Genomic DNA, 27,033 nt, shown 5'->3' with positions numbered 1-27,033 from the left:
TATCTTGGTTCCATTGTATGTTCTTGCCTCCTTTGTCAAATATTAATTGAGCATATTGGTTCGGGCCGATTTCTGAGCTCTCTATTCTATTCAACAGTCTAAGTGCCCATCAGTAGATGAATGGATTATAAAACTGTGCTACATCTACACGATGGAATACTATGCTGCTGTAAAAAAAGAAGGAACTCTTACTATTTGCAATGGCATGGATGGAACTGGAGAGCATTATGCTAAGTGAAATAAGCCAGTCAATGAAGGAAAAATACCACATGATCTCACTCATTCATGGATAATAAAGACCATTATAAACTTATGAGCAATAATAGATACAGAGGCAGAGCTGCCTCAAACTGATTGTCAAACTGCAGTGGGAAGGCCAGGGAGGGTTGGGGGCAAGAGGGAGGGGGGTAAGATATCAACTGAAGGACTTGTATGCATGCATATAAGCATAACCAATGGACAGAAGACACTGGGGGCTAGGGGAGGCCAGGGGACTGTCAAGGGCGGGGGGGGGGGGGGAGGACACATATGTAATACCCTTTGTAATACTTTAAGCAATAAAACAATAAAAAATGAATATCTTTCAATTGGGAGATTTATAATACCTATCATTTTTATATTATAAAATAGCAAGAGTAAGATTTAACAAAATGACATAAATGTGATTGATAGAGATACACAAAAAAAATCATTTTATTGAAAAGCTGTTAATGATAATCTTCATTAATACAGATATTATACTTATTTTTTTAAAAAAAATTAGTAATCATAATATCAGTAGATTTGTAATGGAATTTTCTTAATTCCATACCTTAAATTTTGCCATTTAATCACGTTGCTTTTTTTCACAGAAAAAGGGATAATCATAAAGACTAATAACAATATTTAACTATCTAGTCTACAATTCTCAAAATACTAAATACGATCTTTTTAGATGTAGTGCAAATAGACATTTCAATTCAGGCAGCTTTACAACAGCACTTCTATTAGGTAATGTTTTATATAGAAAAGCAAAGGCACCTAATGGCCATATTCCCTTATAAAGTTAAAAGAGGTCTGCTCTAGAAATTACATGTAATCAATATGAATGCATCTATAAAAGTCACTACATATGGCACCCTGCAATTTAATTCTTTCTCCATAATTACTGCTGGTGATGGTTCTATATTTAGAGTGCACATAAGGAATAAATGCTTTGGTACCAAACCAAAACACTATATTTTCTTATGATTTTAACCCAATACATCATTTCTCAGCTCAACATGTATAAGTTAGTTAGTGAGTTATTTGTACTTAATTTTTATTTAAGTGTTGACTTTAAAAAGTAGACATTTTGTATTTTATAAAAAGAAACCATCAATTTTGTCAGGAAGAACACCATGGAAATCATCCAGAGACATTTAAAATTCAAATTAATGAAGGTACAATTAAAATTGTTTTGGGGAAAATAATCTGATTTTTGTGAAAGTTAATCAAAGCACACAAACATAACTTGCTTATATAATGTGACTAACTTTAGTTTTAGATTCTGTTTCACCTGAAATGGCAGGCGGCTTTTCCAAAGATTACCACAGTAATTCACCTCGTTTTATATATGATCTAAAGAACTAATTACTACTTAATGGTTTTCTAAACATTGTTTTCACAAATTAGATCCGTGACAACTGTCCATAAGGAAATGATCACATAATTTTGAGCAGCCACCCAATATCAAGAATTATTGTTATATTTATGTTGTATGTACTATGTTATGATTTTTAGAAAGTTTTTGAAGTCATATTCATCATAAATATATTCAGATATCTTTTATTCATAAGATCAAAGTACATTTTTTTCAGAAAAGATAGAAATATTTTTAAAATAAGCAATATATATTGTGCTCTATATTGCATTTAGAAAGAGCAATGTTTTCTAGAGTTCAAATGAATAACCTCAGTTACAATTGGGGTTGTATAAGTAGTTATAATGATTACCAACAAGATTATTGAGCATTAATATTTCATAAATAAACAGTAGCATACCAACATGTTCTTATCATTAAAAAGGTAAGTTCTAAGGTTATTTTTAAGTATTCTTATATTTTATTCTTGCAAATTGAAAAATATAATCTCACATCTCTTTCCAGTGAGCCCCCTTTCCCACATTTAGAATTAATCTATTATTTTATACATGTTTTCTGGTCACTGTTTCAGGGTCTACTCAACATTTAAATATATTTTTAAAATTGTATAACCCCAATGGAGCTATCACACTGATTATTCATAACCAAGTACTCTTAGAGCCTGACTTTTATGTGATAGATTTATTATCTGTAGTTTTTAAAATGTCTAATTCTTTCAAAGCCTTTATTTTTGCTATGGGGGACTTAATGACCAAATGTTCCTCTATCTCCACCATTTTTCAGTGCAGTATTCTGGGAACTTAGTTAGCATTTTGCACTTCACAATCTTTATTATTAAAATCATTCATATCTGGGTAATCGACAGTCTGCTTCTGTAAGCCTCTGGCAACTCCACAATATTGAAGTTCTTCAGTGAGTTACCACTAATACCTCACACCCCAAACATTCCAATTAACAACTCAGTGTACCCCAGGATTCAGCTATGTGGTCATGCATCTAATGCTTGAAAAGAAATGAGAGATAGCCTAAAAGAAATTAACCAGAATGCCTAGAAGCTCTTGGGTGCTCTTGTGTTATTCTGATTCATTTTTCAAAATGGAAATCTGCTATCTGTTCCCTTAAGCCATAGTCACCATATTGAGCATAACTGAAAAGTTCTTTTGAATCTTGTTTTAACAGAATTTGATTCTTACATTTTGCCCCCATTGATCTTCATGTTAATCCCCTTCTACCTGTTGCTGTTTATATTTCACTGATGTTGCTTGGAAAAGGTAGCAGTGGAAATAGACTACTGGGGAATTCATTTCTGACTTTTCCTTCAGCAGCTGAAATAGGGCAGAGCTCTGGAAAGACTGTTATGACAACAGAAGCAACGCTAAAATAGGGGAATTACTTTATCTCCTAAAAAGTTTAAATATAGAAAACAACAAGAAGCCTAGATTTCTAGGAGTAGTTTCTTAGTGGTAATTTATCATGGACAAAAAAATAAAATTTCCATCTGTTTGGATATTCCTACTTTTTTTTTTTTTTTACAGCCTGCCATGACACCAGCAAGATATACAAACATAAGATGCAGTTTATGATTGATTACAGGTTCAGTATTTTCTGATTTACCTATAATTCACTTATGTATAAGTATGTTAATAACTATATTTGTATATTCATTTTACAGTTTTAATTGTCTCTCATTTGTCATTTGATTTGAGTCGGATGTTATTATCATATAAAAATTGTGGAATATGAGGTTAAGCGACTTGTTTGATTGGTTAATGACTAAAAAATTGAGCATATCTAGCTTTAGGCTATGAAATTTGCATGTGATTGAGTCAAATTTTTTGACTTTGCAAATTCTTTTAGTAATGAGAAATTTTGGATACAATCCACTTGCATTTTTCAAATGTACCTGACATAATTACTAGTATGACAAGTTATTGATTATTCACAACAGGAAGTGTAACATTCCAATGTGCAAAGACTTCAAATGACATATTGATATTTGTTTTACGGGTCCACAGAATTTAATCTGGTGTTTACATATTTCATTTTAAGAAAAACAATTATTTAGGAATGTAGGGAAAATATGTTTAATTTTGCATTTACACACCCTTCACATCCTCACATCCCGCATTTTGTTCCAAATAAATATGTCTCAAAGCCCGCATGGTCTCTCTCTAGCTCTTCCCATGGTGTCTGTTTTTAAAGAACATATAATTATACAGAATTCAGAAGGGCCTTTTATAATTAGAAGTTTGTATTTCACTATATAAAAATTTGAATCTGCCAATAGCAATACCAAATAGCGCAATGGCCCATGATGTATAAGAATCTTAAGGATGCTGATTCTAACTTAGAATAAGTTTTGTTTATTTTCTCACAATTGTTGAGTTAAGAAACCTTTCATTAGTAATGGTATGATTGCTTTAATACATTTCTGTTCGATATACTTTGGGAAAACTCCCTTCCCTTCCTCCCTCCCTTCCTTCCTTCCTTCCTTCCTTCCTTCCTTCCTTCCTTCCTTCCTTCCTTCCTTCCTTCCTTCCTTCCTTCCTTCCTTCCTGAAGCAAAAACATAATACGAAAACTATCTTCTTTTTTTTTTTTTTAATATATTTTATTGATTTCTTACAGAGAGAAAGGGAGAGAGATAGAGAGCTAGAAACATCGATGAGAGAGAAACATCGATCAGCTGCCTCCTGCACATCTCCTACTGGGGATATGCCCGCAACCCAGGTACATGCCCTTGACCGGAATCGAACCTGGGACCTTTGAGTCCGCAGGCTGACGCTCTATCCACTGAGCCAAACCGGTTCGGCAAGAGAGAACTATCTTCTTAAAATTTGATGTGTTTGGTATAATATTGTGAACTAGAAGTACAATGTTGTACAACAGATCTCTAGAAATTTTTTACCTTGCTCAACTGAAACTTTTCTATGCGTTGATCAGCAACTCTCCATTTCCCCCTCCCCTCAGCTCTGGCAACTACCATTCTACATTCTGCTTCTATGGGATTGACTACTTAGATACCTTACATTAGAGGAATCACACAGTATTTGTCCTTCCATGACTGCCTTAGTGTATTAATATGTTTTCTTCTTTTGGCCCAGAAGTCAGAGAGTGGAAACAGATTTAAAAGATTTCTAAATAGCTAAATAGCTAAAAATAGAATTAAAAATATTGTACTAATTTGAAAATCTATTGTAAGACACAATTAGTGATATGGCTTAGACAATACAGAAATTTTATTAAAGCAAATTTCTTGTGCCTGTTTTTATGTCAAAGATTTTATAAACAGTACTGTGGCCCTAAATCCCAAAAAAGACTTGAAATATGGCACAAAGTATAATTGCCTTTTGCCTCTTTGCCCTTCATTTCCTTACACAGACAGTGATAAATAAATGGGTCTAAGTTCAGTTTATTTATTGCTTTGTAAAAACTAAACTCTCCTACTTCAATTTTCATTTTGGATTTTTATGATGACAGTGTCAAAGAGACTAACTGGTATGTTTTGCACATGAGTCACTTAGAAGATTGTGAGGTATAGGCTCATAAAAGTAACCTGTTTACACCTTGTATGAAAGCATTTCAATGTGGTTTAAGTAATCTATTCTATTAGACATGGGACTGATTAATACAAAATGGTACATGGGTGAGCTTTACAAATATTATTTTGCATTCTTTATTTGTATGAAATAAATTTGGCAAAGACAATGTGCTTTAATTAAAATTAAATTTCTCTGATCTCATAACTAGTAAAAATGCCTAAAGGTGGATACTTATTGTCAAGGTATTTAATAATAACATAATAAATTTACCTCTGTAGACATGTTCTGAAAACTTAAAACCATTGTACATGAAACCCAAATGATTGCTCTCATTTTCTCAAAAGAATGATTTAATCTTAAATAGAATAAAGCAATAAACCATAAACTTCAAATTTCACTTGACAAAATAAATTGGTATGAAAACTAAACCGTTGATATGTTTGAAAGCCCTCTTGGAGAAACAAACTTTCTACAGATAAATTAATTCAATCATTTTATTCATGGACTTTTTTTCCCCCCATAATATTACCATAAAAGATCAGAGTCTAAAACAGCAGTTCTCAACCTGTGGGTCGCGACCCCTTTGGCGGTCGAAGGACCCTTTCACAGGGGTCACCTAAGACCATCCTGCATATCAGATATTTACATCATGATTCATAACATTAGCAACATTACAGTTATGAGGTAGCAACGAAAATAATGTTATGGTTGGGTAACAACATGAGGACCTATATTTAAAGGGCCAGAAGGTTGAGAACCACTGATCTAAAAGATAATGAAGTAATTATTTTGTTTTGTTATTTATTTAAATGGTAAAAATAATCTAATTATTATAACCTTGATTTCATTAACCTAATTTAAAAGCACTACAATTCACTGGACACCATGTCTTGTTTCTGACCCTAGATGGACAAATTCAGTTTTTCACCTTAAGTATGATGGTAGCTGTGGAGTTTTTGATGTCTTTTATCAGATCGAAGTTTTCTTCATTATTTAATTTTTAGGTATTTTTATGATAAAAAGCACACTGTATTTTGTCAAACGCTTTTCTGTATCAATCAAAATGTTTATATATTTTCTCTTTTATTCCATTAAAATGGTATAACATATTAATTGATTATCAAAATGTTAAACCAACTTTGAATTACTGGCATGAATTTCACTTGGTCACGTGCATGATGCATTTTATATGTTGAAAAGTTAGGCTTACCTGTATTTTACTGAGATAGTTTGGTCAATATTCATAAGGAATATTCCATAGTTTTCTTAGGTGATGTGTTTGGTTTTATATCAGGGTAAGATTGGCTTCATAGAATAAGTTAGGAAGTGTTCTACCCACTTCTAAATTTTGGAATATTTTGTGAAGGACTCATATGAATTATTCTTTTTATGTTTGGTAGAATTCATCAGTGAACTCACCTAGGTTTGTGCTTTGTGGAAAAATTTTAATTAATAATTCAATCTCTTTATTTATTAATATTATTTTTAATCCCTACCCAAGGATATGTTGTTATTGATCTTTAGAGAGAGAAGAAGATAGGGAGAGAGAAACATCTATTGGCTGCCTCTTATATGCATCCTGACTTTGTATCAAACCCATAACCCAGGTATGTGCCCTGACTGGCATCGCACCCACAACCTTTTGGTGTATGGGACGACACTACAGCCAATTTAGCCACTCAGCCAGGGCTCAATCCCTTTAGTATTTATAAGTCTGTTTATATATTTTTGTTTTCTTTTGTTTTATTACTTCTTGAGGTAGTTTTGGTCATTTGTTTTATTTTAGGAATTTGTACATTTCATATAAATTATCTAATTTGTTGTACATATTTTTTTCACTCACAGCTAACATTATACTTAATGGTAAAAAGCTAAGTTTTTTCTAAGATCAGGAACAAGACAAAAATTTTCACTCTTTTCATTTTTATTCAACATTTTACTGGCAGTTCTAGCCAAGACAATTAAGGAAGAAAAACGAAACAAAAAGAAATAAAATGGGCAAAAAGGGGAAATAACTCAATGTCCATCAATTGATAAATGAAAAAACTAAATATATATTATAATAATAAAAGGGTAATATGCTAATTAGACCTGATGTCTTCCGGACATCCTTTGGGACGTCCTTCCTGATGGGCTAGGTCTGGAGGGAAGCCAGCCGGGTCCCAGGAACCTGATGGCGGCCTGAGAGAAGCCAGCCCGGGTCCTGGGTGCCTGTGAGTGGCTGGAGGAATGAAGCAGCCCGAGTCCCTGGTGCCAGAGGGAAGCTGGTGCTGGCAGCTGGGGGAAGGAAGGCCTACTCTTGCATGAATTCTCATGCATTGGACCTCTAGTATATCTATACAATAAAATGTTTAATCATAAAAATGAATAAAATACTGACACATTTTAAAACATAGACAAACCTTTAAAACATTATGCCATATGAAAAAATTTAGACACAAAAAGCCACATATTATATGAAAACACTTATTTGAAATGTCCAGAATAGAAAAATCTGTAGAAACAAAAGTATACTGGTTTCTGCCTAGGCCTAGACTGTGAGGAGTGAGAGAAGGATGATGAGTGACTGCTAACAGGCTTTTGGGGTAATGATAATGTTCTAAAATTAGATTGCAATGATTAGTATACAACTCAACTCAAAAAAATATATGCCCCCTATATTTATAGCAGTGCTATTTACACTAGCCAAGATCAAGAAACAGCCCAAATGCCCATCAGTAGATGCGCAGATGCAAAAGCTATTTACACAATGGAATACTATGCAGCTATAAAAAAGAAATCTTACTCTTTGTGACAGCATGGATAAACTTGGAGATTATTATGCTAAACAAAATGAGCCGGTCATCAAAAGACAGATTCCATATGACCTCACTTACATGTGGAAGTTAATGAACAAAATAAACTGGTGAACAAAATAAAACCAGAGGCATGGATACATGGAACAGATTGACAGCTCTCAGTGGGGAGGCAGCCAGGGGTGGGGAGGTGGCTGGATAAAATAAGGTGAAGGGATTAGACATGAAGAACATATATGCATAACCCATAGACACAGTGTGGTGATGGCATGAGGAAGGGGTGACAGGGGCTGGGAGGAGGTGGGCTCAGGGGGCAGAAAATGAGAACATCTGTAATGATTTCAACAATAAAAATAAAGTAAAAATGTAATGTCCATTTTGTATATAAAAAACAAGGAATTATACACATTAATGAGTGAATTAATGAATATGAATTATATCACAATAAACTTATTACATTTGTTAATGGACAATTTAATTCTGAAGTTATAACTATCACTCCTTTATCATGCTTGCAGAAACTAGTTTTTCAAAACATAAAAAATTAGTTTCTTGCCTGGCCAATGTTGTTCAGTGGTTGAGTGTGGACCTATGAACCCAGTCATAGTTTGATTCCTGGTCTGGGCACATGACAGGGTTGCAGGCTCCATCCCCAGTAGGGGACATGCTGGAGGCAGCCAATCAATGATTCGCTCCCATCATTGATGTTTCTATCTCTCTCTCCCTCTTCCTTCCTCTGTGAAATAAATAAAAATATATTTTAAAAATAAAATAAATTTCTTATTCAACAAGCGATGAAAACAGTTAATCCATAATTCCAACCTGGACACAATGCCTTCCACATAAAAATAATTAAATTAGTTAATATGTATAGCATTTTAAAAAATAATTTGAGATAATATTTTACTTCCTTAATATACAGTTTTACATATACAATTATATAAAAATAATTCCAAAGATGTTTCTAAAAACCTTAAATGGAGTTTTGATAAAACCAACCCAAATTTTATAAAAAGTATTGACATTAATAAGTATGATATGAAGTGACTAGATTAAAATCAATCTAAATTTATTTTAGAGCTTTATTATGTAGAGAAAACTGTTATGTGCTTTCTAAAATGATTTAATTATTTTATATTAAAAATGATTTTGCGAACTCACTTTCCTGAATAAGCAACCAATACTTTTTTTTTTTTAAATACAATGTGCTTAGAAACAATAGATAAGTCTCCATGACCTTGTATGCTATGTTTTCCCAGGTGTTAGTGTTTACTTTCATGTTACAGCATAGTGCTTTTACCAGAATGTTTGCTCACAGAACCTGCAATATTTGCTTGATTCGTATTTTCTATATCATAAGTATTTGGGATGTCATTAGGGGGGTATGATTACTACTTATAATAATAATTAATTTTGATTGATTCCAAAAAGTAAACCATCAAGAATTCATAAATGGTCTGAATCTCTTTATTTCTCAGTTATGTAAAATAATTTCTGTTGCTGAATGCTCATATTCTCAGGAGTATAGGGCACTCTAAAAAAATCTCTTATACTCTGCTACTCAATGGTATTTTTAATAAATGTTTATCACAAATACTGTTGAAACAGTGCTTTTCCTAGTAAAGGAATTTACTCTCAGTGTGTTATTTCTTTAATATACTGTTAAAGTCCTGAAGGTTATACTGCAGTAACATATATAAGGCATATGTATTTATTTACGGCCATGAATTTGAAAGAATCAAATTTATTGTGCATATATAAATCCATTTGAAATTCTCTTTTCTGTTTCCAGAATGAAAGATTTAGTAAGTCAAATTATGTTTCCTACAGTGTGCTAAAATCAATTAAGGCCTTTCTGGGAACTACAGAAAGACCATATAAATACTCTTTGTTCAGCTCTCATTCATGCAGGGAAAAGGCACTTTCAAGAGCCTACATGTTAGAAACACTGTTAGATTCCAATAACCTGCCAATTTTCAGCCTAATGTTTTATAAATGAGTTAAGTTATTGTTTCTACAATACTTTCAAATTTATTAAGAGTGCCAATACAGTGCCTCAGCGCCTTTTGGGCTAATAAATAAAGATTCCAGTGAGAGAAAATTGGATGAAAGAAAGCATTGAAAATGAGAGAATTTTCATGCTAATTTCAGGGAAAGAAAAATAGTTGGGAATTCCTGGAACAGAAAGTTCCAGAAATACAATCAGAATAGTCAACTTAGGTAGTACACAAAAGCAGATCGGGAGTACCATGCAGATTTACATCCCAATGTAATGGAAACCACTGATGGACTGTGAGCAGGAATATCCCACTATCACACTTGACATGTAAAATAATTAGTATGGCAGGAGTTTGGAGATTATCACAAGAGAAATGACAAGAAAGCCAGGCCAGTGTGGCACACTGGTTGAACATCAACCTATGAACCATGAGGTCATGGTTCGATTCTGAGCCAGGGCACATGCCTGGGTTGCAGGCTAGATCCCCAGTAGGGGACGTGCAGGAGGCAACTAATCAATGATTCTCTCTCTTCATTGATGTTTCTATCTCTCTCTCCCGGCTCCCTTCCCCTCTGAAATCATAAAATATATTTCAAACAATAAAAATAAATAAAATGTGACAAGAAGGATATTGCAATAATCCAAGCAAGAGATGATAAAGGCATAAACTATGGGGTGGAAATGGGATAGCTAGGAAGAACTTTTTTGACAGATATTTAAGAAACTAGTGGCCTAGTGCATGGATTCGTGCACATGGAAAAGAAATTAATTAGAATAAATATTTTAATATTTCTATTTTCCCTTTCTCTGTAATAGAAGCGTCAACCAAATTCATGATCAACGATGACAGATTGAAACACAGTAGGTCCTCAGGTTACGTCGGAGATCTGTTCCTATGGTGTGATTTAACGCGATTTTCGCCGTTAAGTCAGAACCCGCCTACATAAGCACCTACGTCACTCACATGGAGCACATACACATCAGTAATGAAGTGAAACAGTAAAAGTAATTTAAAAGAAAGATAACAATTTCTGACCTTTACTTGTGGTAAATAAATAATAAAAACCATAAAGCATATATGTACATACCTCAAAATGATGGAACTTTTTTAATAAATAAATGGGAGATGGTGACATGACCATGAAACAATGTATGTCGAGTCTGACGTAACCTGAGGACTGCCTGTATCATGCATGCACAAGTAACTTAGCCTTTTATATAGAGAGAATAAACTTGCTTAATTATACCTGCTTTTTGACTTAGCTAAACTTTTTCCAGCCCAGTGAAGCACCCAACTTCTCTTTCAGGTAATTGTCAGCAACACAACAGTAAATATCAACTCAAAGTAGATTATTATTGTAGATCTTACAGGGAGAACAAAGGGTAAAATATTTAACTGCAACAGTGTTTGACTATATTCTGAGTAATGCAAAAACCTGAAGTCATTTTCAAAGTCCACCATTTCTTACTTCTTTACAGTCAGGTCAAGTTTCTAAACTTTCTAAATCTTCATTTTACGGCTAATGCAGTGGTTCTCAACCTTCTGGCCCTTTAAATACGGTTCCTCATATTGTGACCCAACCATATAATTATTTTTGTTGCTACTTCATAACTGTAATGTTGCTACTGTTATGAATCGTAATGTAAATATCTGATATGCAGGATAGTCTTAGGTCACCCCTGTGAAAGGGTCATTTGGCCGCCAAACGGGTCATGACATACAGGTTGAAAACCGCTGGGCTAATGAAAAGAAAATAGGATTCTACCGAGTCTCCTATCTACGTACTCCAGGACTTCTGTAAGAATCAAATGAGATGAGGCATGTGAAAACGCTTCACAGACATTTGGTTAAAGTATAAAATGTTTGCACCTGGCTATAATGCAAGTCGTGTTCCTGGGCTGGAGAAACTGCAAGGAGGCTAGTCGCTAGGGAGAGGAAACAGGGTGTCGCTATGTGACATCATTACCGGGTGCCCACAGTGGCCACAGTCTGGGCTGGGCTATGGGTCACATTTTGCACCAAAGGGTCTCAGCAGCATTGTCTGCGATTTGGTGGGGTGTTGCTCCAGGGTGGTGGCGGGCCGGTGTCCCACTTGGGGGAAGCCAAATGTTGCTTTGTTGGCACCAGGTCTTTGTAAATGGCCAGTGTGCATCATGGCAGCTCCTGCATTGAGCTTCTGCCCCCTGGTGGTCAGTGCACGTCATAGCAACTGGTCAGATAGTTGGAGGTACACTTAGCATATTAGCCATATATACTATCTAATAAAATACTAATATGTAAATTAACCATCACTCCGTAACTCCATCACAAAGATGGTGGGGCCCAGTCCCCTCAGCTCTGCTGCTGAAGTGTCCAGGCCTGTTGGCCAGGCAGGTAGTGGGGAGGAGGGGGGAGGGGCTAGGGGTGTAGCCAATGATCGAAGAGGGCAGGGGCAGAGCTGGTGATGAGAGGGGGCTGGGGGTCCCCTGCTCAGGCCCAAGGCCTTGGCCAGAGGTCTTAGGCCTGGGCAGGGGCAGAGCTGGCTCCAAGGGGAACAGGGAGTGAGCCTAAGCCGTCAGTAGGACATCCCCTGAGGGCTCCCAGTATGTGAGAGGGGGCAGGCTGGGCTGAGGGACCCCCACCCAGTGCACAAATTTTGTGCACCAGGCCCCTAGTGTATATATCTATATATAGGTATATATAGATATAGATATATATCTATATATACTAAAGATGGCTTGTAAATCATCACAATTTCATTGAATCTAAATTATCTCCCACACTGAAAAGAAGACTAAGTAAAATAATCTAGGTGGAAATAAAGGGGATGATTTATTAAGAGGGATGTATTGAGATTCAAGTGGAAATATCCAATAGAATTTAGAAAAGTTGTCTGAAATTTGTTAAAGCAATCTGGTTTTGAAGGATCTAGTTGTCAAATACAGGTAGCAGAAGAAAGACAAGTTAAGTAGATGTCATCAAACAGTTGAAAATAATAAAGTCAGTAATCAAAATGAAGGAATTCTAATACTATCCATAACATCCATATTATCAAACTCAGTCCTTATCTTGTCAACTTATGAGTTGAAATAGTTCCCATCCCCTTCCTTGAAATTTTTTCTTCAAATCACTTTTGTGGCACATTCTTTCTTTTTTTCTTTTTTTTTTTTTTCCACACATTCAGTCTATTTTGAGCACCGAAGGCTCAGTGCTCTGACCTCTAGTAAAGCTCTATGTTCTCTCTATTTCTACCATAACCCATGCTCTCTCAGTCTGTTTTCCATGGAGTGATATTTTAAATGGAAAGCCAGATTCTTGTGTTTAAAAATCTCCAATGGCTTCCAACTCATTCATAGTAAAATTGAAGTTTTTACAATGTCTTATGAAGCTCTTCCTGCTTTTCCTTCAGCTAACTCTCTAGTCTCATCTTCATTATCTTTCCCTCACTCACTGTCTTCAGCCATATTGAACTCTTTTTGCTTTTTTTTTTTCAAGCACATGATTCACACTCTCACTCCAGGGCCTGAGTACTTACTGTTTGCTCTGCCTAGAATATGCTTTCTCCAGAAAGCCAAAGGCTGTTTTGGAGCCTTAGGTTTCTCGTTAAATGTCCCAGGTCAGAGAAGACGTCCCTGCATATTTATCTTAAATAAATTGCATATGCCACCAGTCATTATTCACTTTACTTCATTTTTCAATACAATTATTACTCAGGAAATAATATATTCTGTCTCAGTCCAGAATATGAGCAACACAGGGCAGGAAATATTTTTGTTCTGTTCTCTGCAGAATCTCTGCTGTCTACAGTAATACCTGACATCTACAAGTACATAACTGATATTTCCTGAATGACTAAATAAACACAATAAAGGCCCAAGCATAAGAAGAGGAATCTACAAAGTTGACTGAAAAGGAACAACTCAAAATAACAGGAGGTATCTAACAGAGTTCATAGTTGAACAAAACAACATCCACTTTAGCGTGCTTAGGCAGGAATGGAATTTATTTAATGCTATCTGGTAGCTCAATGGACCTCCGGGAAGGCCAGAGAGTGAAGCTCAGAGTCAGGTCATGAATGATACAACATACCATAATGATTCTCCACTACAAACTCCCCCATCACACTGAGGCACAAACATTCCAGTGCACACTGCTTGCATTGGGAATTAGATGCTAGAATCTCGGCATTGTTGCTCACAACACTTTACCTACAAAATAGATTCTACGTGGTGCCCATTTTATCAAACTGCCAGTGCTGAATCTAAATCATGTTCAAACATACCTAATTGGTAAAGCCTAGGACACAAAGCCGTGTCCTTGTGAAAGAGTCAGGAAAGTCAGATCTATAGCTTCTACACTGGAATGGCAGGCTGTATATGATAGAACATTGGCACGATATAATTAAGGCATTCAAACAGTTCTTACAAACCCCTAAAAGGAAGAATGATGGCAGTGCAAATGAAAAGTGTGGGCATTACTTTAAGAAAAAGCTTGCCATTAAAGGCAAACATTAAGGAAAGCATTTCATTCTTTCAAACAATATTTACTGACTACCTCCTATCAAGAAAGATCTGGTACCTACTCTATGGGAGCTGGAAACCTGGTAGGAAAGATAATAAGCAAACAATTTCTAAGGAGGTATAAATACATTGCCAAGCTAATTACATGGTGCTGTAGGATCAGCTAACCAAGTCTGCTAGGAGAGGGAAGACTTTTTAGAGAAAATAATATTTATATAGACAGTTAAGAAGTAAATGTGTTTTAGTTAAGTAAATAGGCAGAAAGGAAAAAAAAAGATTTGAAGGAGAAACAGAGATGATATTTAGTTATAGGTTTTGGGTACCATGAATAGTCCAAGTAAGTCCTGACAATGAGAAAAAGCATGAACAGTTTGAGTAAATAATCATCTTTCATTATGTCTGCAAGGGATTCTTTCATTTTCACAACTAAAATGGGCTTGGTGACTTTTTCTATAACAGTGCTAGGAAATCATCCAGATAGAATAATCTAATATTTGTTAAACTCACTAGATACAGTATTCACTAAATGGAAGATAATTTATTAAAAGCTTGAATGATAAAGTGTCATGAGACAGAAGGTCGGGCTGATTGTAAATGATTTTTATATATTAAGAGGAAAAATCTAGGGTTTTAATATAAGGAAATTTAAGAAATAATTATGAATACAAAATTTTCATTAAAGAAAAAGGAAATGTTAGCTAATGCCCAGATTAAAAAAGAATAACTTCAGATGGAAAGGGAAATGACTTCTTACTGAGATAAAGAAAATGAAATACTTTGATGAAAACCTTTGAAAACACAATCTAATACTAAATGAAGCTATAGAAGTCATATCCGCATAACACACCTTTTTTCATACAAAATTTATTTTCTGTCTTATATATAAGAGGTAGTTCCTATTTATCTCCTACTGTATGGTTGTTTATAGTCAGGCAGTGGTATTCAGAGTTTCCCCAAGAGCAGTGATTTTTCACACTTGAAGTATGTTGGAAACAACCTGGGAGCTTGTTAAAAATACAAACTTTCTAAAAACAGAAGTTTAAGTATCATGGCCTTAAGTGTATAGCAAAGCACTAACTCTTACTTTATGGGGATTCTTCAACTAGTTTTACATATAAGCTATTCAGAAAAAAAATTAACTAGGAATTAGAAGGATTATGACCATCTCGTTTTGAAAATTGCACAGTGTCATGGACAGAAGGCCCATAGGCATATAGACACCCCAGTGTATGCTCTCATGCCAAAAGGTTTTCCCTATAATAGGATGGCATTGCTCTCTTGTTATTTTTCAAGGTTACTTTTGATTATTTTTCTATGATATGTCCCCTTCATAGAATGTTTGTAATATTGAGACTATACATTGATTTATTATTTGCTTTAAGCCAGTACACCTTTATTTCTCTCCATCCTCTAATTTTCTTAAAATACGGTGAAAACCTCACATATATCTTACTGATGAATGATGGCATATAACTCTCCTGCGGGTTATTTTAGATCCCCCACCCCCCCGCCCCAAATCAGTGGCAAACAGGAATACATGACGTAGAATGGACAGACTAAATTTACCCTGCTGCAGTAGCCTAAATTCCCCCCAAATCATGGCCACTTCTAACTGGTGTCATTCATTAATTGATTTTTAATCACCTTTCTTATGAGACACTGTGTATCCTAAGCCCGGGATACCCAGGAAACAGGAAGCAAAGAAGAATAAGACATCTAGCCAGTACTTAAGAACCCTCTGTATTTGGATCTTAAGGGAGAATTTATAACTTAAATAAGAATTTTCAAATAATAGCACATTCAAAATCAGGGCAGAGAATTATGGCTATGTTTATTATCTTAGTATTTAAGCAATCCTTCTCATTGAGCAACAGAACACATTATAATAGCAATTCACTTCATGAGTACTACCAGAATTTGGAAGCCTAATCATTTTTGTTTAAAAAACCATATCTGAGTTGAAAAGTCATTTTTTCTAAAATTAACTATATGTAGTTAATTGAATTTTGTTCTAAGAAACAATGACTTAAAAACTGCTTAGGCAAATAATTTTTTTAAAATATGTATTATTGCCCTAGCCAGTTTGGCTCAGTGGATAGAGCTTTGGCCTGCAGACTGAAGGGTTCTGGGTTCAATTCTGGTCAAGGGCACATGTCTGGTTTGTGGTTTGTGGGCTCGATCCCCAGTGTGGGGCATGCAGGAGGCAGCCAATCAATGATTCTCTCACAGAATTGATGTTTCTATCCTCTCTCCCACTCTTTTCCTCTCTGAAATCAATAAAAATATATTTTAAAAATATGTATTATTTTGTATTATATTTGAGTGATATAGTTCTATAAAATATGTTTCTTCTTAAATATCACTTTATATAAAATCACTAATTATGTGTATGGAAGGATAATAAGCAATTTGAAAAAAGAATTGTTTCATTAATGCATTTTAACTGATTATGAAGGTCATGCATGTGTTTATTATTATTATTATTGTATGCGGAAGAATACTTATGGGACTTCTGTCATCTTTTTCTGAAGATTTTTATTTTTTCACTTGTCTAATAATATAATAAAATAATAAATAATTATATCTGAAGTATTTATTAATATTATTAATATTTAAAACCTTTTTCAAAATACCAAAATAAACTATAAATTACATAACAAGTAATTTATTCTCTCATTATCTTCTATCAAAATTATAATAAACTATTAATTATTAATACAAATGATGTTAGTTAAATAACTCACAAGACACATCAATTTGAGTACTATGTATAGAGTATTATTCCTTACCAGGAATTTTATCAGTTGTGATTTTACAGATCAATGAATCTAGTCTTTTAATAAATACTTTGTCCTTGGAGAATATGTCCATTTTCTGTTCCTATAGTTCTCTGGACTGATTGACAGCTTCCTAGCATACTATCTCCTGGCTTAAACTATGCAAAATCAGTCAATAGTACTATATATATTTCAAAAAAGTATGTAGTACCTGAAAAATGAATATATAATTTAGTATTATGATACTGAGTGGAATCTAATGTAGTACTCATTTCTAAATAATTATAACTCAAAATATGCATAAATAGACATTGCAGACCTTGATATCATTGCAATGGAAGAATGCACTTGCAACTATTGTCATTAATAAAAATCACCTTGGATATCTGCATGCATTACAACTATAGAAGTGAATGGGATACAGCTGTACATTAAATTTATATAAAATACTTTCTATAGGATATTGAAATTAAAATATTTTAATAAAATGTATATATTTGAAGACAGATTTTTATAATCAAGACAGGTAAAGTCAAACTTTCAAAATGTTTTACATAGATAAGTAAGCAGATTCAGTGTTTTAATATTTTTGGAATGTGTTTTTATTGATTTTAGAGAGAAGAGGAGAGATAAACATTGATCAGCTACCTAACCTGGACATGTTCCCTGACTGGGAATTGAACTGGAGACCTTCTGATACATGAGAGAACATTCAACCAACTGAGGGATATTGGGGCCAGGGCTGATTCAGCATTTTAAATAAAACTATAAACAAAGTTAACATGTACTGTGTAGCCCTGTCCAGAAAGGGAAAGTAAAGAATACATCTCTCTCTCTCTCTCTCTCTCTCTCTCTCTCTCTCTCTCTCTCTCTCTCATATGAATGTATATATATTGATTCAGGTGTCTTGAAAATAACTGCTTATTTCACTGGTCAGTAAACTTAAAAATATTGGATTTTTTTCCCATCACATTTATCCCTTCTATCCCCTCTTCCACCTCCACCCACACCCTTCACCCCTACCCCCTCAATCACCACACTGTTGTCCATGTCCCTGAGTTCTCCTTTTTGTTCTTTTTTCTTCAATCCCTCCCCTACCTCCCCTTCCCCACCACCAGAGCTGCCTGCCTACTCTCCATGAGTCTGTCTCTATTTTGCTTGATAGTTCAATATTCTCATTAAACTCCATATATGACTGAAATCATATACTTTCTAGTTAAAAGCTTATAAGTTTTGTCTCAGACATTGCTTTGCTCTCTATGCTTTCCAATACTTGCATATATCTAGCAGGATCTTCCTAACAGTCTTCACCTTTCATCTTTAAAGAGCAAAAAGTCATGTCTAGTAGACCTGTATTATATCAAAACTGTTTCTAAGGTTTGAATGGAACTGTTGACTATTCTTAGCATTCATTTTAGCTGTACGCAGTAGGCAATTATTCAACAGAGGAAGAAGGCAATACCAAAAGAATGTGTATGTCTGGCTTCAGAAAACACTGGTCTTTGTAGCAATGCTGGTGACATTTTCCAGCCTATTCCACAGTGTTCTCACAATACTTACCTGAGTCACCAAGAGGAAATGGAGTGCAAAACCAGGGCACTTTGCAGCAACTATTTCTCCCCAGTAGACAATACTATTTTTAATCACCTATAGATAGATAGTTTCATTTAGGAAATTTTTCTTTCTCTTCCTATTAATTTCCACCTTTATCTGGGCCTGAATTCCACCATTTTATGACGACCTTCCTCTACAATTAACTCTTGCCACAGTTATGGTACCTGAGACATAGTACTTTTATCTCCTTCAGTAATGTTTCCCATGATGCCACTAGCATATCACTGAGAGGATAAAGAACATTATTCCAGTGTGATAGGTGGGAAAATAAACTGAAAATATTATATATTGGCTCCAGTTGGTAGATAAAACTCAAAATCTCAGGTGTTTATTGTCAATCAGTAAAATTCAGTAGGTCAATGAAATATAATTTTTTTTTAATTTTCTAGCTATTTTAAATAATCTCAAACTTCACATCTGGCATGCTGGGATAGAGGTCTTTGAAATATTTGCCTCACACCATGAAACTCCAGCTACCTGCTTTGAATGAAATACAGAATATATCTTGAGGAAGGAAATGGCTTCTGAATCATAATAACACATTGAGTCGAAGGCTTTTTTCACTACCCACCAGTGTTAGCTCTACTTTATTTCAAATATTCTCCTGGTGAAAAAATTCTGAAAAGTAAAAACCAATCAAAACAAAACAAAACAAAACTTAAGATTATGATCTGCCACTCTTCTTTATGAAACATCTAATAAAAGTGACTGCAGAGTGTAGGAGAGAAAATCCTGAGTCATTCTAACGGTGCAGCAGTGCTTGTTAACATTACTCTTTTAAAGAATTGCCTTCTAGTCCATTTAGCTAAATGGCATGAGAGGGCATTATTAAACCTTTGTCATGGTAACAGACACACAAAAGAAATATGATAAATTTTATACCAATATCGACCATTAAAATCAACATCAGCTTTCACATTGAGAAACATGCTGTGGGACTATAATTATCACATGCTGTGCCCTTCTTTAGTGGTTCAGCCGTGGACAAACTACAGCCCACGGGCCGGATCCGGCCCGTTTGAAATGAATAAAACTATTGAAAAAAAAAGACCGTACCCTTTTATGTAATGATGTTTACTTTGAATTTATATTAGTTCACACAAACACTCCATCCATGCTTTTGTTCCAGCCCTCCGGTCCAGTTTAAGAACCCACTGTGGCCCTCGAGTCAAAAAGTTTGCCCACCCTTGGGTTAGATGGTTACTAATCCAGGTTTTACTTTAACCTTTCTAACCTTTCTTACTAACCCTCTGGTTGCAGGTGAAGATATGTAGGATCTACAGGAATAAGCAAGGTCCATTCTAGAGGGTGCATATAATTATATGCCAAAAAAAAAGTACATGAAGGGTAATTGATGCACTTCTTGGCCAACTTTATCCTTTATGAACTTGGACTAATACATTATAAGGGCTCTCAAAGATGCTATGGATGTTAGGGAAGCCAATTGTGGGCAGGGATGACACATCTCTATATTTGTCTATGTTCTTTGCAGTATAAATGGCAAGTGGTGGTATCCTATATAATAAAAGGCTAATATGCCAGGAGTTCAACCAGAAGTTCAACCAGGATGTGGGATCAGCCAGTCAACTGTCCATGGCCCCTCCCCACCCCCTGCCGGCCTGATTGGCTCCCATCAGGACTAGCTGGCCGGACCCCACCCATGCACGAATTTGTGCACCGGGCCTCTAGTTATATAAGAGTTGGCTACGCCTAACAATATTCTTGCTATTATCCACTTGGCAAAAAGAACTCTGAGACACATGTAAGTAGGGTTAATAATGGGGGTGAGACTTGAAATGAAGTTACCCACAGCATATTTTATATGCTTTAAGAAAATTAGGTCACTTGCCTTTTTAATAAAGATTTTATTATACATAATTTTTCTCTTAACATCGTGAATAGATTCTTGGAAAACAGAACTTTAAGCAAAAAGACATACAATGAAACCAATTTTACTGTAGGATGTTGATATAAGGAAGAGTTAAGTTCTTACTGCATATTTTTGGTCACAAAACTATCAACACAATTCTAATTAAAGACCCAAAACATTTCTAATATTAAACATTGAAGTTAATATGAGCTACACAGTCATTTAAGAAATATGTTTAATAAAAGCAAGTAAGATCCTTATTTTCCAACTCACTTATTTCAGTTCAGGGTCTTGGGTGGCTAGAGCCTCACCCAGCAGCTCAGGGCTCAAGATGAAAACCAGCCCTGGACAGGACACAGTTCCACTACAGAATGCACTTCCACTCACACCCACACTCATTCAGACTGGGACACGTTATACATGCCAATCCCCCTAGCTGTGCACTTATTTGGGATACGGGAGGAAACCAGCTTACAGGGAGAAGACTCACACAGATGTGGAGAGAACGTACAAACTCCACACAGACAGAACCTTCACCTGAGGATGGATTTTTTTTTCTCATCAAGGTCACAATGAAAGTCATTATTTGAAGATCTGCTGTATTAAGTGATTTTAGTAGAAATAGATCTGAAAAATTGCTCTCACTGTTTGTCAGTGAGACCAACAATGAAAGTCCTCCAGGACCTGAATGGGCTGATAAAAAGTGTGGAATCTTGAGTGGATCTTGGAGCTCTGAAAAGAAAGGAAGTGGGTGGTGAGGGGAGATAATAAACACTAAAGGACTTCACAGAAATGCCCTGGAGATTCATATTCTCTTTATCCTGGTTGAGAAAACCAGGAAGTCATGAGAAAGGACTTGGTTGGATAGTGATACCTTTCCATCTACGTTTAAGGGAGAACATGGTACTGAGACTGACATCAGCTCTTAAAAGCTTTGCCAACATCCCATGGAGTAATTACTTTTCATTACAATTTAAAATGGGACAATTGAGTTTTATAGAGTTTAAGTATCATTCCCAGAAGAAAAAAAAAGGTAGAAAGTTGTAGACAGAGTTTAAACTCAGACTTTTTTTCCTTTTAATTTCAAAAAGATTTTGTGGTCTTTGAGATGGATGTAGAGGTGAGGCTGAGTCACACAAAGGGTGCTTACCATCCCATCACTAACAGATCAGGAGGCACTTCTCTGTATGTCTTTGGTAAGTGAGGGCAGCTGGAATCCATCATCACTTATGATTGAATCCGCAGTGAAAGAAACACCACTGAGTATGCAGAAATAATGTTTATGTATAAATAGAAATAATGATCCTATCTCAAGTCATTCTTGCTTTTGGGGTTTTAGAAACCAATCTTATGTTCATGAGCTATGTAAATAAATATAGAAATTTCCCCAGCATTATTACAATTGTCAGAGATAAAATTAGAAGTGTATTACTTTTTGCCCAAAGTGTCTTTGATGTTATTATTTTAACAGCCAAAATCAGTGATGGCATTTTCTTTGATATTTGTCTTTTAAATAAATAGTTGATTTATCTTGTGAAAATATAAATTTTCCAATTATAAATCTATAAAAATGAATTTCAATTTAAATAAAAAATAAATGCTATCACTGAGAAAAAGAGTTCAGGTTCTGCATAGTTTCAATAACACAATACAGAAAAAAATATTTCTCCCAGCCTCCTTTGCAGCTCATGTGGTCACATGACCAAGGTCTGACCAATGAGTTCAATGTGAGCAAAAGCAAGTGTGTTCCTTGCAGAAGTTTCCTTATGCCTCTCCTTCTCTTCTTCCTATTTGATGTAATGGCTGAATTACAACAGCAATCCCTGACTGTGAAGTGAAATTGAACCCAGAAGCTACACATGGTGAAACTACTAGGTTTCTGACAACATGGAACATTATGCAAGGGTTGAGTTGGCCCCTCAGGACTTGAACATGAAAGAAAATTTATCTTCTATCTTGTTTAGCCACTGCACTTTTGGAATTTTCTATCACTCACAGCTAAACTTAGTGCTACTAGATCCACCCTTTCTGGAGGCAGGGACTCTGGATTCTTGGATTTACCACACTATACTACAGAGAATCATCATTTGCATCCTCTTCCTAAATTAAATAGTAAGAAAATATGAAGACTGGGACTGTGTCTTATATATTTCCATCCTCTCCTGTTCTATGAAGCAAGAGGCCTCATACACAACACAAATCATGTCTGAAAATTGAATTGAATTCTTTGTACTACACTCCACGTGGCTTCCTAATTGGTATATCCTTAGCAGGCCACAAAACGTCCTGGCATGGCACACCCAAGGAAAGCTGCTCTTCACCCCTTCCAGGCAGAATGCACCCCGCCTCCCAGGAGGAACATGCACTTACCAGGATGTCCGAGTCCTCAGGTTTCTCCCTGGGGCTGGGCTGGAGCAGTTGCTGAGTTTGAATATCCAGTAGTTCTTAGCGGAGACCAAGAAGTTCCATGGCAGGAGGCCGCCCATGCCCAGGCTGAAGAAGGTGACGTAGGCGCCATTGAAGGGGTCCTCGGGCCTCGGCAGGCTGCGCGGTAAGCGGTCCAAGCAGCTTCTCAAGCAGCGCGTCCTGGTCCGAACACAGAGAGTCGCTTGCGGTTCTATAGGTGGAGTTTGAACTCTGATGGAGTTATCCTCTGAGACAAAGGCCACTGTTGAAAGAGAGAGAGAAACAGAGATAGGGCAGGTGATCAGAAGCTAAAGCTGGTCGCCCAGCTGGAGTGGCTCAGCGGTTGAGAGTGGACCTGTGAACCAGAAGGTCACGTTCAATTCCTGGTCAGGCACATGCCCAGGTTAGGGGTTTGATACCCAGTGGGGAGCGATTATCTTTCATTATTGATGTTTCTATCTTTCTCCCATCCTCTCTGAAATCAATAAAAATATATTTTAAAAAATTATAAACAGGGAAAACTGGTAGAAATGGCATGTTCATAGTAACATTTTTGGCACCAATGATTATTTATATTTCACAAAAATAACAGAAGGTAGATTGAACAGTGAGAAGAGGAGTTGAGAATTTATCAGAACAAAAAGGGGATTTATTAATTGTCAAGAGATTTCAAGGGCAGGGTGAAGATGAAAATTACCACTGTACCAGAGATCATTCAAAGCTTTGATCAAATCAATTGTTTTCTATATACAGGGTTGGGCAAAAGTAGGTTTGCAATTGTTCGTATGGAAAATAATACAATAATTAGTAAACAATAATACAAAAATAAACTCTGTACTCACAATTGTAAATCTACTTTTGCCCCACCCTCTATGCTAAGGTAATAATATAACATGAGCTAGCTTTTTATTTTTTTATTGATTTTACAAAGAAAAGGAGAACAAGATAGAAACATCAATGATGCGAGAGAATTATTGATCAGCCGTCTCCTGCACACCCCACACTGGGGCTTTAGCCCGCAACCCAGACATGCTCCCTGACTGGGAATCAAACCATGACCTCCTGGTTCATAGATCCATGCTCAACCACTGAGCCATGCCAACCAGGTTAACAAGAGCTCGCTTTTAATTATCTTGAATTGAGTCAGTGTTCCAAATTTTTTAAGATAAACAACATCAAACAAAGCAAAGTAAAAGCAGTATGTTAAGAGAAACTTATCATAATTATACTTGCATTAATCAGGCTTATCCAGAGAAACAGAACCAATAGGAGATTATACACACACACACACACACACACACACACACACACACACACACACACACACACTAGAGGCCTGATGCATGAAATTTGTGCAAGAGTAGGCCTTCCTCCCCCGGCTGCCGGCACCGGCTTCCCTCTGACACCTGGAACCTTGGCTTCCCTCACAGCCCAGGCTTCATCCAGAAGGTCGTCTGGTCTAATTAGCATATTATACTTTTATTATTTTATATATATATATATAATATTATATACTACTATTAATTCATTAATTAATTCATTAATAGTATTAATTTTATATATGTATGTTTTTCTTTTAAAAGACTTATAAGGCATCGTCTCACATGTTTATGGAGGCTGCACAGTTCTGAGATCTGCTGGCAAACTGAAGACCCAGGAAAACTAATGGTGTAGTTTCCGTCCAAAGGCCCATAGGCTTAAAACCTAGAGGAGGACTGATGTTTCAGATCATGTCCAAAGGCAGGAAGAATCTGATGTCCCAGCAGAAAGGCAGCCAGGCAGGCAGGAGAAATTTCTTCTTACTCAGAGGAGAATCAGCCTTTTGCTTTATTCAGGCCTTCATCTTATTGGATGGGCCCCTCTCAGAATAAGGAGAGCAATCTGCTTTACTCAATCTAGCAATTTATATCTTAGCCTCGTACAGAGCTTTCTCGCAGACACATCGGGGATAACGTTTGATCGATCAATGTCTGGGAACTCCTTGGTCCAGTCAAGCTGACACATGATATTCATCATCATGCTACCATATCACTGTGAAGCACTCATCCTAGAAAATTTGGATTATCTTTCAAATTTCACACACTCTCCCAATATATCAGATCTCCCTCTAGAATAATGATTAAATAGGCCTACTTATTTGCACTACTACTGCCTCTTTCCTACTTATAATTCTTGTAATCTGCTTCAGCTTTGCAAAAGTAACTGTTTGAAATATTTTTTCTATAAAATATTGTATTGCTATTAAAGCACTTTAGAAAATATACCATTGGAAAACATATGAAAATATGTACAGAAATATCAATTGCATCATTGTTGGAATATTGTAAAGAAGTGTAATTTCAACCAATGGTGGACTGGTTGTACAATTTCTGATACATCTATAAAGTGGAATAAATTCACTCATTATGAGAAAAACTGGCAGACTAATATGAAAATGCCAGAAAAGTAAAACAAAATAACATTGATCACAAGAACTCATTACTATATAGAAGTATAGATTCATCCCATTTGTTATAAAATGAAACATTATTTTTGAGTTATTTTATACAAACAGTAATTCACTGCCCAATGACTTTTTAAGTCATGCACTGCCCAGTGACTTTTTGGTCAAGTACAAATCATGTATGTCATGATGATACTATCAGATTAGAATGGAGGGGGAATGGAGGGGGAATGGAGGGGGATACTATCAGATTAGAATGGAGGGGGAAATTCTTATCCTCTAGTGACTCCTAGCTGCCAGCCATGGTAACATCATAGCCCAAGGCATTACTCTCTCCTGCTGCCTCAGTCTCTGGATAGTAATGCTATTGGTTAAACATGTTTGGGACACTCGCCTGGGCTTCAGTGAGCTTCTCACAGGCATCTCCCCTTTCTAAACCAATGTCCCTCTGGACCAACCCTTGTGGTTCTTATTACAGTTGCAAAATGCCCTTCAGCAATAACCACTAGGAAATTATGAAGATAAAAAAGAGTTTACTACTTACAGGCCCTGGAGCTTATAAGGGGACGCACAGTGAGGTCAGGGTACAGGGAAAGGGAGGTATAGAGAGATGATAGAGATAGAGATAGAGATAGAGATAGAGATAGAGATAGAGATAGAGATAGAGATGGAGATAGAGATAGAGATAGAGATAGATAGAGATAGAGATAGAGATAGAGAGAGAGAGAGAGATAGAGATAGAGAGAGAGAGAGAGAGAGAGAGATAGAGATAGAGATAGATAGAGATAGAGATAGAGATAGAGATAGAGATAGAGATAGAGATAGAGATAGGGATAGAGATAGGGATAGAGATGAGAGAGAGAGAGAGAGAGAGAGAGAGAGAGAGAGAGAGAGAGAGAGAGGTGGAGGTGGAGGTGGAGATGGAGAGAGAGAGAGACACTGAGGCCTGGGCATCTGGTTTTAGGGTTCAGGGTTGGTGCCTGGGGTTTCATGAGCTCAATCTTTATTGGTTAATTTAAAAAACATAAGGTTGGAATTTAAAGCAAAGGAAGAGAATAAAAGAAAACAAGTAGCCCAAATGGCCTGTTACTGAAATCAACCAAGATCTAAAACAAAAGCGCCTCAGTGGGGGCGGGTGGGGGTGGTTATCTAGTCCTGTGAGTTAGCTGCAGTTGGCCCTGGGTGCTTCTTTGCAATGGGTGCCTGGTTGAAGTGGATGTCTGGCAGCCAGAGCTTAAGTTAGGAACTCGCGTGACAATAAGGAAAGCTAACTGTGTCTGTGATGATGTTGGTGTAACAAACCTGCAGCTGCCAGGGGTATAAAAGGATAGCAACCACAATCACAGTAATAGGCTAACCATCTAGGTTTGTCTAAGTGCACTCCATGATGCTCGCACAGGGATGTGATTTTGCCTAAGGATGCATTTTGAAGTAATTACCTAAGAATGCAATTCTCAAAATGTATCC

The 27,033-nt window shown here is 36.0% G+C and overlaps 1 pseudogene; it reads right to left on the bottom strand.

Annotated features, from left to right (window-relative positions):
• The window catches only part of LOC132226733 (phosphoglycerate kinase 1-like), a 175,281-nt pseudogene extending 150,139 nt beyond the window's left edge, over positions 1-25,142 (bottom strand).
• Positions 25,143-27,033: the final 1,891 nt, after the last annotated feature.

The sequence above is a fragment of the Myotis daubentonii genome, chromosome 2 (genome assembly GCF_963259705.1).
Source record: "Myotis daubentonii chromosome 2, mMyoDau2.1, whole genome shotgun sequence".
Lineage (NCBI taxonomy): Eukaryota > Metazoa > Chordata > Mammalia > Chiroptera > Vespertilionidae > Myotis > Myotis daubentonii.
Note: the sequence above shows the minus strand (reverse complement) of the source record. Positions and strands in the feature narration are given on the sequence as shown.